The sequence below is a fragment of the Aquarana catesbeiana genome, linkage group LG10 (assembly GCF_042186555.1).
Source record: "Aquarana catesbeiana isolate 2022-GZ linkage group LG10, ASM4218655v1, whole genome shotgun sequence".
NCBI classification, from domain to species: domain Eukaryota; kingdom Metazoa; phylum Chordata; class Amphibia; order Anura; family Ranidae; genus Aquarana; species Aquarana catesbeiana.
The window spans coordinates 142,648,105-142,666,444 of NC_133333.1; the positions used below are offsets into that span (position 1 = coordinate 142,648,105).

Genomic DNA, 18,340 nt, shown 5'->3' on the forward strand with positions numbered 1-18,340 from the left:
GTGGAGACTCAGTAGATGAGGAAATCCAAAAGGTACAGCAGATGGCGTTGTTTAATGATGCAGTGTATCATATGCAGAGACAAAAAACGTGCGGCATATAGTATAATTCCATTTGATGTAAAGGACACAGGTGAGGGGGGGAGATGTAGTGGGAGAGGGGAAGGGGGGGTTGCACTCACTTTTCAGCAATGAGCGCATGCCTCAACCCACGAGCGCCGAGCTCGTATAATCCCAGGCTCTGGATCTTCCAACAAATCTCCCCGCTTCCTGTTCCTCACCGCCCGTTATGCAGAGTTATGTTGTGCTGTATAAAAAACAGAAACCGCACATAGCGTGATCCCGTATACCATATACTTTATTAAAAGAGTAGCAAAATATCATGCACTTACATTTAAAAACAGCTGGGGGGTAAAACATTCACAAGCGCCGAGCTCGTCACATCCACATCCGCAGCAGAGGGCCATCAATGAGTAACTATGTGACTATGGCACCAGGACAGGGTCACGGGACCTTGTTTTTTTTCCCCACGCCAGTGGGCTATGATCAGGGATGCATGCACTGTCCTGTCACCATTTGAGGAGGCCACGAGGATGGTGAGCAGTGACAGTGCATGCATCAGTGACACTGTCCCTCTTGTCCACCTGTTGGAGCACACGCTGCATGGAATAATGGACAGGGCACTTGAGGCAGAACAGAGGGAGGAAGAGGAGGACTTCCTTACCTCTCAAGGCCCCCTTTATCCAGACAGTGTTCCTGCATGCCTGCAGATCACACAGGAAGAGGACGAGGAGGAGGATTGTGTCAGCATGGAGGTGTTCAGTCTTCAAGGGATCATTTATAGTCTGAAGAAACCCATGGACTTGTACGTGGTTGGGAGGAGGTGGCTGCGGATCATGTCGTCCTTAGTGACCCAGAGAACTCTGGACCGAATGCCTCAGCAAACCTACGCTGCATGGCCTCCCTGATCCTGCAAAGCCTGCGGAAGGATCCTCGTTTTTGTGGTATCAAGGGGAGGGATGATTACTGGCTGGCAACCCTCCTTGATCCACGTTACAAGGGTAAGGTTGCGGACCTAATCTTGCCATCGCAGAGGGAGCAGATGATGAAACATCTTTGGGAGGTCTTGCAGAAAGGTTTGTGCATCGCGTTTCCAGAGCCTGGGAGGTTTCAATTTCTTGGTCCTCCTTGACAACGTGTTGCTGAGGCTTTGGTCAGTCACAGAAGGAGCGGTGGAGAAGGTGGCCATCTGACCGATGCGTTCAGACAATTTTTTAGTCTGCAGCCCCAAGGTCTGATCGGTTCCAGCAACCATCGCCAGCGTCTGATTCACATCGTGCAGGATTACCTAGGGGCAAGATCAGATTTGGACACCTTTTCCACCGAAAATCCTCTGGGTTACTGGGTCTTGAGGATGGATCACTGGCCAGAGCTTGCACAGTATGCAATTGAGCTACTGGCCTGTCCTGCATCCAGCATTCTTTGAGAACGCACATTCAGTGCTGCTGGAGGTTTTGTAACCGATCACAGGGTGCGCCTGTCCACCGAATCGGTCGATCGGCTGACCTTTATAAAAAATAATCAGCCTTGGCTCACCAGCTACCAAGCACCTGATGCTGATGTAACCGATTGATTTTTTTTTTAATGTGAGATCCCTTCAAGACTGCCTATGCTGATGCTGAGTGACTATCCTGTTATGCTGAGTCACAATCCTCTTCCTCCTCAATTTTCATGCTGATAGCTTGTAAGAACATTTTTGGTTCTGGGCACCACCACCAGTGGCCAAGGCCCAATTTTTCTGCCCCTGTTTAACAGGGGCATGTAATTACAATTTTTGATGCAATACTTTGCAGCAGGGCTCATTCCTGCGCTCCAACTAGAGTATCTGTGAGGGGTTGCAGTGTTGTGGCACCAGCACCAGTGCCCAAGGCCCAATTTTTCAGCCCCTGTTTAACAGGGACATGTGATTACAATTCTTGATATAATATTTCACAGCAGGGCCCATTCATGCGCCCACCAAGAGTAACTGTGAGGGCTTACAGTGTTGTGGCAACACTACCACCACCACCACCAAAGGCCCATTTTTTCTGCCCCTGTTCAACAGGTGCATGTAATTACAATTCTTGATATAATATTTCACAGCAGGGCCCATTCTAGCACCCACCAAGAGTAACTGTGAGGACTTACAGTGTTGTGGCACCAGCACCACCAAAGGCCCAACTTTTCTACCACTGTTCAACAATGGCATAAAATTATAATTCTTGATCTAATATTTCACAGCAGGGCCCGTTCCTGCACCCACCAAGAGTAACTGTGAGAGCTTACAGTGTTGTGGCAACACCAACACCTAAGGCCCCAATTTCTGCAGAGTATATAGCGCAGGCCCCTACTTTCAAACATCCAACTTACAAACGATTCCTACTTGCAAACGGAAGGAGACAACAGCAAGTGAGATGAAATCTACCCTAGGAAGGGAAATTCTCTCCTGTAAGAGTTAATATGGGAAAAATGTGTCTCCTCTTCACTGATGCTTTATCACCAATCCTTGTTTCACTAAAACCCCCAAATTTTCAAAAAACATTTGTCTTTGAGACAGAAAGTGAGGTGAAATCTTTTGAAGAGGTGCACAGACAGCAAAACAAATGTTACAGGGGTGATAAACCTTCCCTATGTTCTCCAAAAAGCTTAAAAATAGATTTTTTGTACCAGTTCAAAATTGGGGGGGCCCCACGCCTTTCCTTTTTTTATTCGGGTGCGGGTTCCCCTTAATATCCATACAAGACCCAAAGGGCCTGGTAATGGACTGGGGGGGGGGGTACCCATGCCCTTTGTCTCACTGATTTTCATCCATATTGCCGGGACTCGACATTACATTAAAGCTGCAAGCAGTTTTAAATGACTTTTATTCCTTTAAAAATGTCATTTTGTGCAGGGACTGTTCTAAGCACGGGAAACACATGCCGCTTTACAGGCATACTATAGACACCCCCCAGGTACGATATTTAAAGGAATATTTCACTTTTTTTTCACTTTAAGCATCATTAAAATCACTGCTCCTGAAAAACGGCCGTTTTTGAAACTTTTTTTTGCATTGATACATGTCCCCTGGGGCAGGACCCGGGTCCTCAAACCCTTTTTAAGACAATAACTTGCATATTAGCCTTTAAAATTAGCACTTTTGATTTTGAACATTCGAGTCCCATAGACTTTAATGGGGTTCTAAAGTTTGCGCAAACTTTCGGTCCGTTCGCAGGTTCTGGTGCGAACCGAACCGGGGGGTGTTGGCTCATCCCTAGTGATAATCAAGAAACACTGGTTCTATAGTCACACAATTGTGACATTTAAGACAATACTACCATCTACGTGGCCCAAAAAAGTATTTAGTCAGCCACCAATTGTGCAAGCTCTCCCACTTAAAAAGATGAGAGAGGCCTGTAATTTTCATCATAGGTATACCTCAACTATGAGAGACAAAATGTGGAAACAAATCCAGACAATCACATTGTCTGATTTTTGAAAGAATTTATTTGCAAATTATGGTGGAAAATAAGTATTTGGTCACCTACAAACAAGCAAGATTTCTGGCTCTCACAGAGCTGTATCTTCTTCTTTAAGAGGCTCCTCTGTCCTCCACTCATTACCTGTATTAATGGCACCTGTTTGAACTTTTTATCAGTATAAAAGACACCTGTCCACAACCTCAAACAGTCACACTCCAAACTCCACTATGGTGAAGACCAAAGAGCTGTCAAAGGACACCAGATACAAAATTGTAGACCTGCACCAGGCTGGGAAGACTGAATCTGCAATAGGCAAGCAGCTTGGTGTGAAGAAATCAACTGTAGGAGCAATAATTAGAAAATGGAAGACATACAAGACCACTGATAATCTCCCTCGATCTGGGGCTCCACGCAAGATCTCACCCCGTGGGGTCAAAATGATCACAAGAATGGTGAGCAAAAATCCCAGAACCACACGGAGGGACCTAGTGAATGACCTGCAGAGAGCTGGGACCAACATAACAAAGGCTACTATCAGTAACACACTACGCCGCCAGGGACTCAGATCCTGCAGTGCCAGACGTGTCCCCCTGCTTAAGCCAGTACATGTCCGGGCCCATCTGAGGTTTGCTAGAGAGCATTTGGATGATCCAGAAGAGGATTGGAAGAATGTCATATGGTCAGATGAATCCAAAGTAGATCTGTTTGGTAGAAACACAACTTGTCGTGTTTGAAGGAGAGAGAATGCTGAGTTGCAACCAAAGATCACCATACCTACTGTGAAGCACGGGGGTGGCAACATCATGCTTTGGAGCTGGTTCTCTGCAAAGGGAACAGGATGACTGATCCATGTACATGAAAGAATGAATGGGGTCATGTATCATGAGATTTTGAGTGCAAACCTCCTCCCATCAGCAAAGGCATTAAAGATGAAACATGGCTGGGTCTTTCAGCATGACAATAATCCCAAACACACTGCCGAAGTAATGGCTTCGTAAGAAGCATTTCAAGGTCCTGGAGTGGCCTAGCCAGTCTCGAGATCTCAACCCCATAGAAAACCTTTGGAGGGAGTTGAAAGTCCGTGTTGCCCAGCGACAGCCCCAAAACATCACTGCTCTAGAGGAGATCTGCATGGAGGAATGGGCCAACATACCAGCAACAGTGTGTGACAACCTTGTGAGGTCTTACAGAAAATGTTTGACCTCTGTCATTGCTAACAAAGGATATATAACAAAGTATTGAGATGAACTTTTGATATTGACAAAATACTTATTTTCCACCATAATTTGCAAATAAATTCTTATGTGATTGTCTAGATTTGTTTCCACATTTTGTCTCTCATAGTTGAGGTATACCTATGATGACAATTACAGGCCTCTCTCATCTTTTTAAGTGGGAGAACTTGCACAATTGGTGGCTGACTAAATACTTTTTTGCCCCACTGTATGTATTGATTGCTCTACATGTTTCGCGGATGAGTTGAGTGTTGAGTATGGAGTGTCAGAACTTATTTATGTATGCTTTTAGCTTTTAGACCCTATAACTCCTCATAGAGACCCATTGAACTGGATCTTTGAGTCCTTTAGACTTAGCCAGTACTTTGGTATGATTAACTACCGTTATCTACCATCTATGTTATTAATCACTGTGGTCAAATACATTTCTCTAAATAAAATTCATAATTTTTTTTATTAGACTTTCAATCAGTGTCCTGTTCTGTGTGAGGGGCTCCCATGCTCTCCAGGATGGGCCATCCTCCCTTTTTGGGCTGCATGCATGATTGCATCCTTGGTAAGATGATCCACCTAAGGGATTCCCACAGCAGATATATTATATAACTTTATCTTATATTTCATGTGTAATCTTATGTGTATCATTTCATTAATGTATGTTTTTCTTTATTCATAGTTATATGATAATCACTCTATAAACTCTTGTGTATAAGTACAATAAAGCTCCTAAAAAAGCAGTAAACTTCATCTGCGAAACATGTAGAGCAATCAATATACAGATGGTAGTACTGTCTTAAAGGCTAAGTTCATAAGTTCCCCTTTTTTTTTTCTAAATTCCAGCTCCCCTATGTATCAATATAGCATTCATGTACATTTTTTGCAAAAATATCAAAGCTTTCCATAAAATCTACAGACACGTACCTTACTGTCCTTAATCTTACGTCCTTACAGACTATAGGTCATGACACAGGAAGGAGTTGACCAGCTGACCTCATTAGCACACACTCTGCATCATCCACCCTCCCATTCCCAGCTGCATGTTTTTTAAATGAAATGCAATCAATCAGTGATCACCCTTCTCACTCATCACACATAGGGCAGCCCATCCACCTATGCGTGTCTCATTTTTCCTGTGACACGCATAGGGCAGTCTGCTAATTTAAATGGGCTGTGCTATATGTGGCTTATAGGACATGTTGGCGTTTTGTAGGTTGCATGTTTTTTACTGTGCGTTTTGTAGCATTTGCCATTCGTTTTTCACATACAATGTGTGTTTGTTCTGTGTTTGGTGTGTTGTTAATGATTAATGGCACTGAAAGTGCAACTAGTAATTTTAGGTGTATGAAGGAGGCCATAGACTATACAATCTGATTGTACAATCTCATTTAGATCTGCCATCAATTATGTAGTGCAAGGCCTTGCCTGTCTGGATATGGAGTGATTGGCTAGATAGGTGTTTCCTCCTATTATATATATTTGGTAAATCTACAGGAGATTGTACAATCAGATTGTATAGTGTATGGCCATGTTTATACACCTAAAATTACTAGTTGCGCTTTCAGTGCCATTAATTGTTAACAACACACCAAACACAGAAGCAAACACACATTTTGCCATGTGAAAAAACGAGGGGCAAATGCTGCAAAACATCCAGTAAAAAATTGCACTATGGAGATGTGAATGGGTCCTGAAAGTGAAATTGGTGCGATAACACAAGAACAATGAGGCTCCATTCACATCTGTGTGTTTCCTGTGCGTCTCCACTCCAAAAAAAGTTCTAAAGCTTCTTTGGGGTGATTGCTTTGTGTAGGGCAGCCCATTCAGGTGGATGGGCTGCCCTATGTGTGATGAGTGAAAATGCTCCAAATAACCTCCCAACCTCGCTAAAAAAAAAAAAAAACGCATGTGGGAATGTGAGTTCCCACTATGCAGAGATGTGAACGGGGGGTTGACAGCTGAGTGTTTCTGTCCACTCCCTTCTATGTACTTGTATAAAGAAGGCCATACACTATGCAATCTGATTGTGTATTTTAGTGAGAAGGGTGATCACTGATTGATTGCATTTCATTTAAAAAACGTGCACCTGGGAATGGGAGGGTGGATGATGCAGGGTGTGTGCTAATGAGGTCAGCTGGTCAACTCCTTCCTGTGTCATGACCTACAGTCTGTAAGGACGTAAGACAGAAGCAATAGATACGTTTGGAATCATGGATGGAGGACAGTAAGGTACGTGTCTGTAGATTTTATGGAAAGTTTGATATTTTTGCAAAAAAAGTACATGAATGCTATAGTGGTACATAGGGGAGCAGGAATTTAGAAAAAAAAAGGTGAACTTAGCCTTTAAATGTCACAATTGTGTGACTATAGAGTCAATGTTTTTTGATTATCGCTGTTGGTTTTTATCATATATTGTATTTATATTTTTGTAATAAAATTTATAAAAATGTATATTTGAGACTGTTATCTTCAGTTCTCATACAGTACCATTAAAGTCTACTCTAGCCTCCTTCCTCTATACTTTCTTCTCATATTGTCGGGACGATGGTACCATAATGTAATATTTAACTCTACTGTGGCACTTTTTTCAAACATATATATACAAATATGTTACTTGTTCATGGTTTCTCAGCATCAGGCAGCAGTGCTTTGGGAGAGGTACCTCAAACCCCTCTCAAAGTACTTCTCACAATGCTGACATGCATGATGGCTGGTATCCATATGGCAAATAGATGCATGCCCACTGCCCATTTGTCATAGGGATAGAAGCTTGTGTTTCACCTGGTTTTATCTGGAGGTGAGGGCATAGTTTCCTTTTTTAATTTTAAAGTAGACTTGCATTGTGCTAAGGAGCTGTAAAGCAGAACTATTATGTAGTACTGCATAGCTATAGCAGAGCTTGAGTATATAGCAATGGGTAAATACATTATGGTTGCAGTATTACAAACTATATAATGAAACAAAGGGTTAAAAAAAACACACACACACACACATATTGTTCACAATTATTTGCATCTGTTGTATCTCTTTTCATATTTACATGTATATCTTTACAAAAAATCTAAAAACTTTACATTAATTTAAGCTGAACCAGGTCCAGGAGTTACCTATGCTGATCAATTACATTCTTTGGAAACCTTGCAGGCTTTGTATATTTTATAGGTAATTTGTTGAAGAACTATGTCCATTAATTAATTAAAAAAGCATATATTGAATTACAATAAAAAGCTGCAGCTTCTCTCACTATATAGTTGTGTCATTTGTGGCAAACATGGTTAAAACCTTTGTTTAGTAGAAAAAACATGAACTTTAACATGAACAGGGATGCGCATTCCCACGCACCAAAGGCCAAGAGGAAAACAGCCTAGCATTTATTAGGACTTTACATAACTGATAGGATGCTCTATGTGTTATATACTCTCATAAGGAGGAGACAAGAGAAACCCACTGATCTTTCCACAAAGTTGGGAAAAATATCTCTCCTCTGTAAATAGTGGTTCAACTCAAAGGAATATTCAAACACAGATGTATAAAATCAAGCATGCAGACTGCTTCTACAAACATTTGTGAGAGAATGGGTCGCTCTCAGGAGCTCAGTGAATTCAAGGGTGGTACAGTGATAGGTTGCCATCTGTGCAATAAGTTTTTCCTTGCTACTAAGTATTCCACGGTCAACTGTTAGTGGTATTATAATAAAGTGGAAGCAACTGGGAACAACAGCAACTCGTACGTAAAATGTAAAGTGTAAAATGACAGAGCGGGGTCATCGCATGCTGAAGCTTACAGTGCGCAGAAGTTGCTAACTGTCTGCAGAGTCAATAGCTACAGACCTCCAAACTTCACGTGGCCTTCAGATTACTACAACAACAGTGCATAGAGAGCTTCATGGTATGGGTTTTCATAGTTGAGCAGCTGCATCCAAGCCTTAAATTACCAAGTGCAATGCAAAGCGTCGGATGCAGTGGTGTAAACTATGCCACCACTGGACTCTAGAGCAGTAGAGACGTGTTCTCTGGAGTGACCAATACCCCGCTTCTCTGTCTGGCAATCTGATGGACGTGTCTGGGTTTGGCGGTTGAACGGTACTTGCCTGACTGCATTGTGCCAAGTGTAAAGTTTGGTGAAGGGGGGATTATGGTATGGGGTTGTTTTTTCAGTGAAGGGACCTCTTGGACAATTTCATGCTCCCAACTTTGTGGGAACGGTTTGGGGATGGCCCCTTCCTGTTCCAACATGACTGCACACCAGTGCACTAAGGGAGATCAATAAAGACATTGATGAGCAAGTTTGAGCTAGAGGAACTTGACTGGCCTGCACAGAGTCCTGAACTCAACCCAATAGAACACCTTTGGGGTGAATTAGAGTGGAGACTGTGAGCCAGGCCTTCTTGTCCAGATCAGTGCCTGACCTCACAAATGCGCTTCTGGAAGAATGGCCAAACATTCCCATAGACAAACTCTTAAACATTGTGAACAGCCTTCCCAGAAGAGTTGAAGTTGTTATAGCTGAAAAGGATGGATCAACTTAATATTGAACCCTACAGACTAAGACTACAATGTCATTAAAGTTCATGTGCGTATAAAGGCAGGTGTCCCAATACTTTGGGCAATATAGTGTATCTCCTTGACCCGCAGTGTTGGGACACCATATTAGCTATTCTTGGCTGAAAAAAGATATTGACTTCTGCGGTCACCAACCAATTTAGGGCAATTAGAAGTATTGGTGGTAATTGAAAACCAACCTTCTTACCAATAAGCATCAGCCCAAAAAACTTTATGAAAGCACTGCAGATACAAATCATATACTCAAACTTTAGATTGGCAGGGTGACGTGCAATCTATGTCAACATTACTACCCATACCATCTGAAATAATATGGCCGAGAAAAGGTAAAATCATCCTAATTCCTCTAACCACTACAAAATTGAGGGACACATGCAGTGCCTTGAAAAAGTATTCATATCCCTTGAAATTTTCAAAATTTTGTCATGTTACAACCAAAAACGTTAATGTATTCTATTGGGATTTTATGTGATAGACCAACACATAGTGGCACGTAATTGTAAAGTGGAGGGAAAATGATAAATGGTTTTCAAATTATTTTACAAATAAATATCTGAAAAGTGTAGCGTGCATTCAGAAGTCACAGCTCAGGTGGGAGAATCTGTCCACTGGACGACTATAAGTCATGCACTCCACAAATATGGCCTTTAAGAGTGGCAAAAAGAAAGCCATTGTTGAAAGAAAGCCATATGAAGTCCTGTTTGCAGTTTGCAAGATACCATGTAGGGGACACAGCAAACATGTGGAAGATGGTGCTCTGGTCAGATGAGACCAAAATTGAACTTTTTGGCCTAAAAGCAAAATGCTATGTGTGGCAGAAAACCAATACTGCACATCACCCAGAACACACATCCCAACATGGTGGTGCCAGCATCATGTTGGAAGCTTTTCTTCAGCAGGGACAGGGAAGCTGGTCAGAGTTGATGGGAAGATGGATGGAGCCAAATACAGAGAAGTCTTAGAAGAAAACCTGTTAGAGTCTGCAAAAGACAAGTGACTGAGATGGATGTTCACTTTCCAGCAGGACAATGACCCTAAACATACAGCCAGAGCTACAATGGAATGGTTTAGATCAAAGCATATTCATGTGTTAGAATGGCCTAGTCAAAGTCCAGACCTAAATCTAATTGAAAATCTGTATCAAGACTTGAAAGTTGATGTTCACTGACGTTCTCATCCAATCTGACAGAGCATGAGTTATTTTACAAAGAAGAATGGGGAAAAAATTCGCTCTCTAGATGTGCAAAGCTGGTAGAGACATCCTCAAAAAGACTTGCAGCTGTAATTGCAGCGAAAGGTTGTTCTACAAAGTATTGACTCAGGGGGGCTGAAAACAAATGCATTCCACGCTTTTCACAGATTTATTTGTCAAAAAAAATTGAAAACCATTTATCATTTTCCTTCCACTTCACAATTATGTGCCAATTTGTGTTGGTCTATCACATAAAATCCCAATAAAATACATTAACGTTTTTGGCTGCAACATGACAAAATGTTGAAAATTTCAAGGGGTATGAATACTTTTTCAAGGCACTGTAGGGCCTTCAGACTGCAAGAGAAATAGAAAAATACAGTAGCTGTTGATTTGTCAAAAATTCAAGTTCACTTCTAACATTACAACCATTGTTGAAAGCCTAGTTCCTTAAAAGTATAAAGGGAAGTACTCTGTAGTCCACAGAGTAATGAGCATGGCTGATGTTTAGAATTTTTAGAGCAAAGAAGACAGAACTTTTAGAAACATTAGCTCACTGTATTTTTGGAAGGTCAACAGGATTTTTTATGCACGTGCAACATTTTAAAAGGGGTACAAAAGTGGATAATGTACATGTATTGCAAAGACGTACTTTAAAAAAAAAACAAAATTCTGAGATATGTATTTTATTAAGAGAGATATTCAATAACAAGTGTTAAGACTGAGTGTTTTTTCAAGGCTATGTTATTAATGAAATATAGACTAGCGTCTTTTCTGTGTCCAGTGTCTTTTCTGTGGGGGCATCAGCGTGCAATGCTTTAAAAGAGAATTTTAACTAGGTAAAAAGGTAAGGTAATTATTGTTATGATTAACATATTAATTTTTCAGTCAATGTTTGGAAATGGTTTAACCAGTGACTGAAAGCAAAACTTTTTGATGACACTTTTACGTACACATTATTTTACTGTATATGTATAGTTTTTTTCTCTCTCCTTTTGCACATGCAAGCCCCAAAGAAGGGGATTTTGTAACCCAAAAAATGTGGGGTTGTAGCCAAAAAAGGTAATCACCTGCTCTTGGACTTCACTATTACTATTTAAAATTGGCTGATAAGTTCACCAACTAATATACACACAACTCAGACCATAAATTCCATAGTCCTCAGAGAAGCAGTTCCATAGAACGCAGACCAAAACTCAGAGCAGTTGCATAGACCTCAGGCCATCAGTTCCATGCTCTCAGAGCAGGAGTTTTATAGACCTCAGACTATAGTTCCTAAGACCTCAGACCAGCCGTTCAGTAGTGTTCTGCCCCAGACTTCATGCAGCTTAATAAATGTCAATGTTTGTTCAAGTGTGTGAATTCAAATTCTTCCATAGTTTCTGTTATGAATGGGCCAGCACCAGCTTGTGACCCAGTGGAACAGTGTCCTTCATGCCTTTTGTTTAGTCATTCTGGGAGGATCAAAGGAAAAAATATTTCTGGGAAAGGTCATCTACCATCTTAGTTTTCTGTTCAGACTACAAAGACAGAAAAAAGTGCCTGCAACCCTCTTCCTTGAAAAAAACTTGCAGATAGAAACTCAACTTTATTTCTACCTTTTTTACTGCTAGGGCATTTAGGGATTATCATTTACTCTCCTGTGGAGTTTCTGTTATGCTAGCCAGCTGTAGTAAGATATATCCTGTCTAGCTCAGTCTAGCCTTATGATACTGTTTATTTTCTATGTTTGTGCCATCATACACTTTATTTTATACAGTATATGTCTTATTGTTTGTAGTTTTACACCTCCTTTTGTTCATTTAATAAATCTTCAGACTTCATCACAGTTTCTATTATTCATTGTAGGGGAGGAGTTTACACTGTCCATGAGGCTGCTAGATCTGAAATATGGTAAGACAGTAGCGGAACACTAATTGGGGGATTTACTAAAACCAGTGCACACAGAATCTGGTGCCACTGTGCATAGTAACCAATCAGCTTCTAGGTTTTATTGTCAAAGTTTAATTGAACAAGCTGAAGTTAAAAGCTAAATGGTTAGGCCTCATGCACACGGACGTTTTTACAGCCGCTTTTTTGAGCATTTTTTGCAGCTTAAAAATGCCTCTCCATGTTAGTCTATGGCCTCATGCCCACCGTGGCGTTTTTGAGCTGTAAATGGCATAGCCGTTAAGCTGCAACAAAAAAAACCAGGACCAGTGCGATCTGAGGCTCCAGCGCTAGAGCTGTAAAAACGTCAGACGCTGGCAAAAGGTGTTAAACACGAATTAACGAGGCTTAACGCTGTGTTAAGCCTCGTCCAGCGTTTCTGTCTCTATTCTAAATCAATGGTTCCCTATGGGAGCCCATTGGTTTGAATAGAGGTCGCACCAGAAGTTGGATCAAGAGGATCTGACTTGCGGTGTGACTTTTGTGCTGAGAATCTTGAAGGGGGAACCCCGCGAAAATTAAAAAAAAAATTTGCGTGAGGTTCGCCCCAAGACGATACCAGACCCTTATCCGAGCACGAAGCCCGGTAGGTCAGGAAAGGAGGGGCGAGTGAGTGCCCCCTCCTGGACCATACCAAGCCACATGCCCTCAACATGGGGGGGTTGGTGCTTTGGGGCAGGGGGGGCCCTGCGCCCCCCCACCCCAAAGCACCTTGTCCCCATGTTGATGAGGACAAGGGCCTCTTCCCGACAACCCTGGCCGTTGGTTGTTGGGGTCTGCGGGCTGGGAGCTTATCAGAATCTGGGAGCCCCCTTTAATAAGGGGGTACCGAGATCTCAGCCTCCCACCCTATTTGAATGAGTATGGGGTACATCGTACCCCTACCTATTCACCTGGGGGGAAAGTGTCAATAAAAAAAATACACTACAAAGGTTTTTAAATAATTTATTAGGCAGCTCCAGGGGTCTCTTCTGACTTCTCCACGCTCTCCGGCCTCTTCTCCCACTGTCTTCTCCCAGTCTTCAGTTCTTCTCCCGCTCTCCGGTGTCTACTGCTGCGCTCCTACGCTATCTTCTGCTCTTTTGCTAGAGGTGGCCCGGTCCTCTCCATCGTCTTCTTCCCTCTTCTCTTCTTCCGATGCTGACACAACACTCTCTCCCGCTGTAATGCCGTGTGCGGTGCGCAATGACTTATATATGCATAAGGCGTGCTCACCGGGTGATGTCATACGGTGACCCCGCCCCCTTATGACGCCACAGTCCTGGGGCATGATGGGACTGTGACGTCATAAGGGGCAGGGTCACTGGATGACATCACCTGGTGACCACGCCCCATGCCTATATAAGTCATTGCACACCGCACACACGGCATTACAGCGGGAGTGCATCATGTCAACATCGGAAGAAGAGAAGAGGGAAGAAGACGATGGAGAAGACCGGGCCAGCGCTAGCAAAAGAGCGGCAAAAGAGCAGAAGATAGCGGAGGAGCCCGGCAGAAGACATCGGAGAGCGGGAGAAGAACCGGAGACTGGGAGAAGACAGCGGGAGAAGAGGCCGGAGAGCGTGGAGAAGTCGGAAGAGACCCCCTGGAGCTGCCTAATAAACTACTTTAAAAAGCTTTGTAGTGTATTTTTTTTATTGACACTTTTCCCCCAGGTGAATAGGTAGGGGTACGATGTACCCCATACTCATTCACATAGGGTGGGGGGCCGGGATCTGGGTGCCCCCTTATTAAAGGGGGCTCCCAGATTCCGATAAGCCTCCCGCCCGCAGACCCCGACAACCAACGGCCAGGGTTGTCGTGAAGAGGCCCTTGTCCTCATCAACATGGGGATAAGGTGCTTTGGGGTAGGGGGGCACAGGACCCCCCTGCCCCAAAGCACCAACCCCCCCATGTTGAGGGCATGTGGCTTGGTATGGTCCAGAAGGGGGGGGCGCTCGCTCGCCCCCCCTTTCCTGAACTACCCGGCTGCGTGCACGGATAAGGGTCTGGTATGGATCTTGGGGGAACCCCCACGCCATTTTTTTTTTGGTGTGGGGGTTCCCCTTAAGATCCATACCAGACTGAAGGGTCTGGTATCGTCTTGGGGGGGAACCTCACGCAGATTTTTTAAAAAATTTTTGCGGGGTTCCCCCTTCAAGATTCTCAGTACACAAGTCGCACCGCAAGTCGGATCCTCTTGATCCGACTTCTGGTGCGACCTCTATTCAAATCAATTGGCTTCCATAAGGAACCATTGATTTTTGAATAGAGACAGAGAAACATGGCTGAAAGCTAGCGCGGCTTAACGTGTATTGAATTCAATGCAAAACGCGGGAAAAATTGCTTTTTTTAACGCTGCTTTTTTCCTGACGTCTGTACTAGCTTTACAGCCCATTTTTTAAAACGTCCATGTGCATGGAGCCTTACTATGCACGGCTGCATACCTCTCAACTTTTTGAGATGGGAATGAGGAACGCATATTAGCAAAAGTATGTAGGCATAGGACACACCCCCTGCCACGCCGCCCTTAAAGGAGAATTATACAAGAAAAATAGTTAAACCCACTAGTGTCTGAGAGGACTGGGAAGATGCAGTCTGAGATGGGTGCAGAGCCAGAGGAGTGGACTGGGGTGTCATGGGCAGTGGAGAGAGGCAGCTGCAGCCATGAGGGTTTACAGGGCCTGAAGATTTGGTACTGGGCTCAGTTAGCACTAAGGACTACCATATTTTTGCTACACTAAAGGGGCCCGTGGTCCCTGCCTGCAAAAGGCATTCACCTTAGGCCCGGCTAAGCCAGTGTCAGGCCTACTAATCAGTGCTAGCAAGAAATGTGACTTGATTGCTTCTTTTTACATCTTTATTGAGCATTAACAGTAGTGCAAAATCTAAAATGCTAACATGTTTCAGCCGGAGGCTTCCTCATAGCATCTCATAGCATAACTAATCAGTGCTAGCTGGTCCGGGAAGTGCAAGCAAGTGATATGCAGGAGGTGTTGAGGAGAGGAGAGATAGTCTGCAAGCAAGTGATGTGCTGAAGTTGAAGTTTGGAGTTGTATATACTGGAGGTGTATATAGTTGGTCCCATATATATTGTTCTGCAAATCAGTTTGGGCATGTCATGAAAATCCTATCCCCATCAAAGTTTATTCCCCTCAATAAAAATAAGGGCTGGTTTTCTACCTGAAGGTGAATGAGAACTGTGTGCCTGGCTGGAACAGACTACAACACTCAGCAGCCCTCAAGAGGGTACCGCTACACAAAGACATAGGATTTATGGCAAGATCAACAGGTATTTTCCTGCACTTGTAGTAAATATACTCAGGATGGAAAAGAAAACAAGTGCAGCCCCCAAACCTAGTGACTGCAGAGCTTCAAAATATTAAATGTTTTTTCTTTGGTTTAGATATATTTTAGGTCAGGATTTCTCAACCAGGGTTCCTCCAAAGGTTGCTAGGGGTTCCTTGAACAATGTGCAATTTCTGCCTCTCAGATAAGTTCTCACCAACACCAGCTATCTCTAAGTGGGTAATTCTTCCCAAGTGTAAGGAGCATTCTTCCCGCTGACCATTACACTAATGTATCATGAGTTTCTACATATAGTAATTTTTATCAGGGGTTTCCTGAGTCTGGAAAGTTATTTTAAGGGTTCCTCGGCGTTGAAAAGGTTGAGAAAGGCTGCTTTAAGTGTTGAGGGTGCGCTTTAGAGTAGACCATACTTTTTTATAGCCTCTTTTTTATAGTTTAAAAATAACAAACATGTTATACTTACCTGCTCTGTGTATTGGCTTTGCACAGAGCAGCCCAGATCCTCTTCTTGGGTCCCTAGCCAGTACTCCTGGCCCCTCCCTCCTGCCGAGTGCCCCCACAGCAAGCAGTTTGCTATGGGGATACTCGAGCTGCGGCTTGGCCCCACCCCCTCTCAATCCTTATTGCAAACTGACTTTGATTGACAGTGGAGGGAGCCAATTGCGCCCCGCTGCTGTCTCAGCCAATGAGGAGGGAGAGTCCCGTGCAACATTGCTGGATCAAGATGGGCTGAGGTAAGTATTAAGGGGGCTGAGGGGGGCTGCTGCACACTGAAGGTTTTTTTTTTCTTATTGCATAGAATGCATTAAGATGAAAAAAACCTTCTGACTTTAGACCCACTTTAATATATTTCATATTTAATATTTCACTAGGTGGAGTTAAAGAGTTTTCTGCTATTTCAGCATACTCCCAGTGCGAAAAATGAATGAATTGCAAAAAAGGTGACCTTCTACAATGCCTTTTTGGAGCTGTAAAACAAGCTATCTTGTTTAACTGTGTGGCAATAATTTGTCTAATTCTATGACAGAGAAAATTGAGTACTGTCCGTGATTGCACTAATACGGCTACAATCAAATCAAGTTCTAATTCTATGAAATAGCAAAACAAGCAAGGCTTACCAAAATACTTAAAGTAATAGGAAACCTTTGTGCCCTAAACATCCTATTTCCCTGTAATATAATGTCCATCCTTGTTGCTATAGCTCAAATACTAAAAATCGCTGTGTTTTCTCTTTTGTTTTTTTACATGCTTTTCCACATGGTCCACGTGAACGCAATTTCCCCACACTTGCTAACACTGAGAGGTCAGTGGGTGTGTACCTTGCCTGCTAATGTGCAACTTCCTGAAGAAAAACAGAAAGGAGCTCTTCAGGACCCTCATTCATGAGAAATCATCTGACATGCATATGTCAAAGGACAGGAAGGGAGATATGGGTCCGACAATGCTATAAGGAGGTTACATTCACCAGTGGAATTCAGCAGCGACATTATAACATTGTCGGACAGAAAAAGGGAATAGTCTAGAGTGGAGCAGAATGAGAGGAAAAAATGTCAGTAGTAGTTACACAGATAAGAATGAATAATACAAAAGGTGATAAAATGGCTAAGAGAAAGAAATTTGAAATGTAAGGTTTTGACTGGAATTCCACTTTAACCAAATGCAATAATTAGCACATAATGAATACATTTAAGTAACTTTTTTCACACATGTGAATAGCAGTGGAAGTATAGTAACACATTCAACTACTGTTTATTGCTTTTTGTTTTTTTTTTACATAGGACAACTTTATTGAAAATGCATTGATATTACTTTATGGTTCGCTTTGAGATACAAATAGTGCTCCCACTTTGACCCCACTGTTATCCTTAAAATAAATGTTATTTAAGTCACACGATGATGCCATGCATCACCCTCAGCCAATTGCATCAGCTATGTAGGTCAGATAATGTACTTTTCTGTAGAAGAAGCATGTGGAGCGTGGCACTCACAGATCAGTGAATGCTGCCACATGTGCAAAAATATCATAAAAATAATAATATAGAAACTGCTAAATCAAAACAGTTTTGTGTTCAACAAAAGTTTCCTTTAAGTGCATTAGCTTCCAGGCATCATTATTTTTATCATAAACACAATCAAACATTATCTGTATTTTCACACTGCAGTCTTGCCTGTGGATCCAGAGCGCGGTGTGTTTATGATACAAAATATAATCAGATTTCTTTTTATGAGAGCAGACTGTTTTATATGTAGCAGACATACTAATCCCAAATTTGTCTGTCTGGGTAGCCCCAGGATAGAGAACCTGAATGATCATTAGCATAACTGCTACTAAGGATAAGGTTTGGATATTACACCATTTCTGTGCAATGCTTTATCATAACACCCTTATTGTCACTGCAGGCAAGTCTTAACAATATTAGCTACAATACAAAATTAGGAAAATGGTTATGCTCTAAAGAAGCAGACACAGACATTTATTTAAAGGGCATCACCATATAATCTAGAAAAGGAAGATCAAGTGTGCAGTATGGAATAGGAGAAATGTTTCAACCACTCTATTTATTTTATTTTATTTCACAATCCAGCACTTGTAAATCCTACTGGCTGACTTCTGAAAGCTGTGATCATCATTTGCACCCCCAA

At 42.5% G+C, this 18,340-nt stretch overlaps 1 long non-coding RNA gene across 1 annotated transcript in view; it reads left to right on the forward strand.

Moving 5' to 3' along the window:
• LOC141110933 (uncharacterized) overlaps positions 1-18,340 on the forward strand; it is a 130,195-nt gene that overhangs the window by 82,201 nt on the left and 29,654 nt on the right. The window lies entirely within an intron of this gene.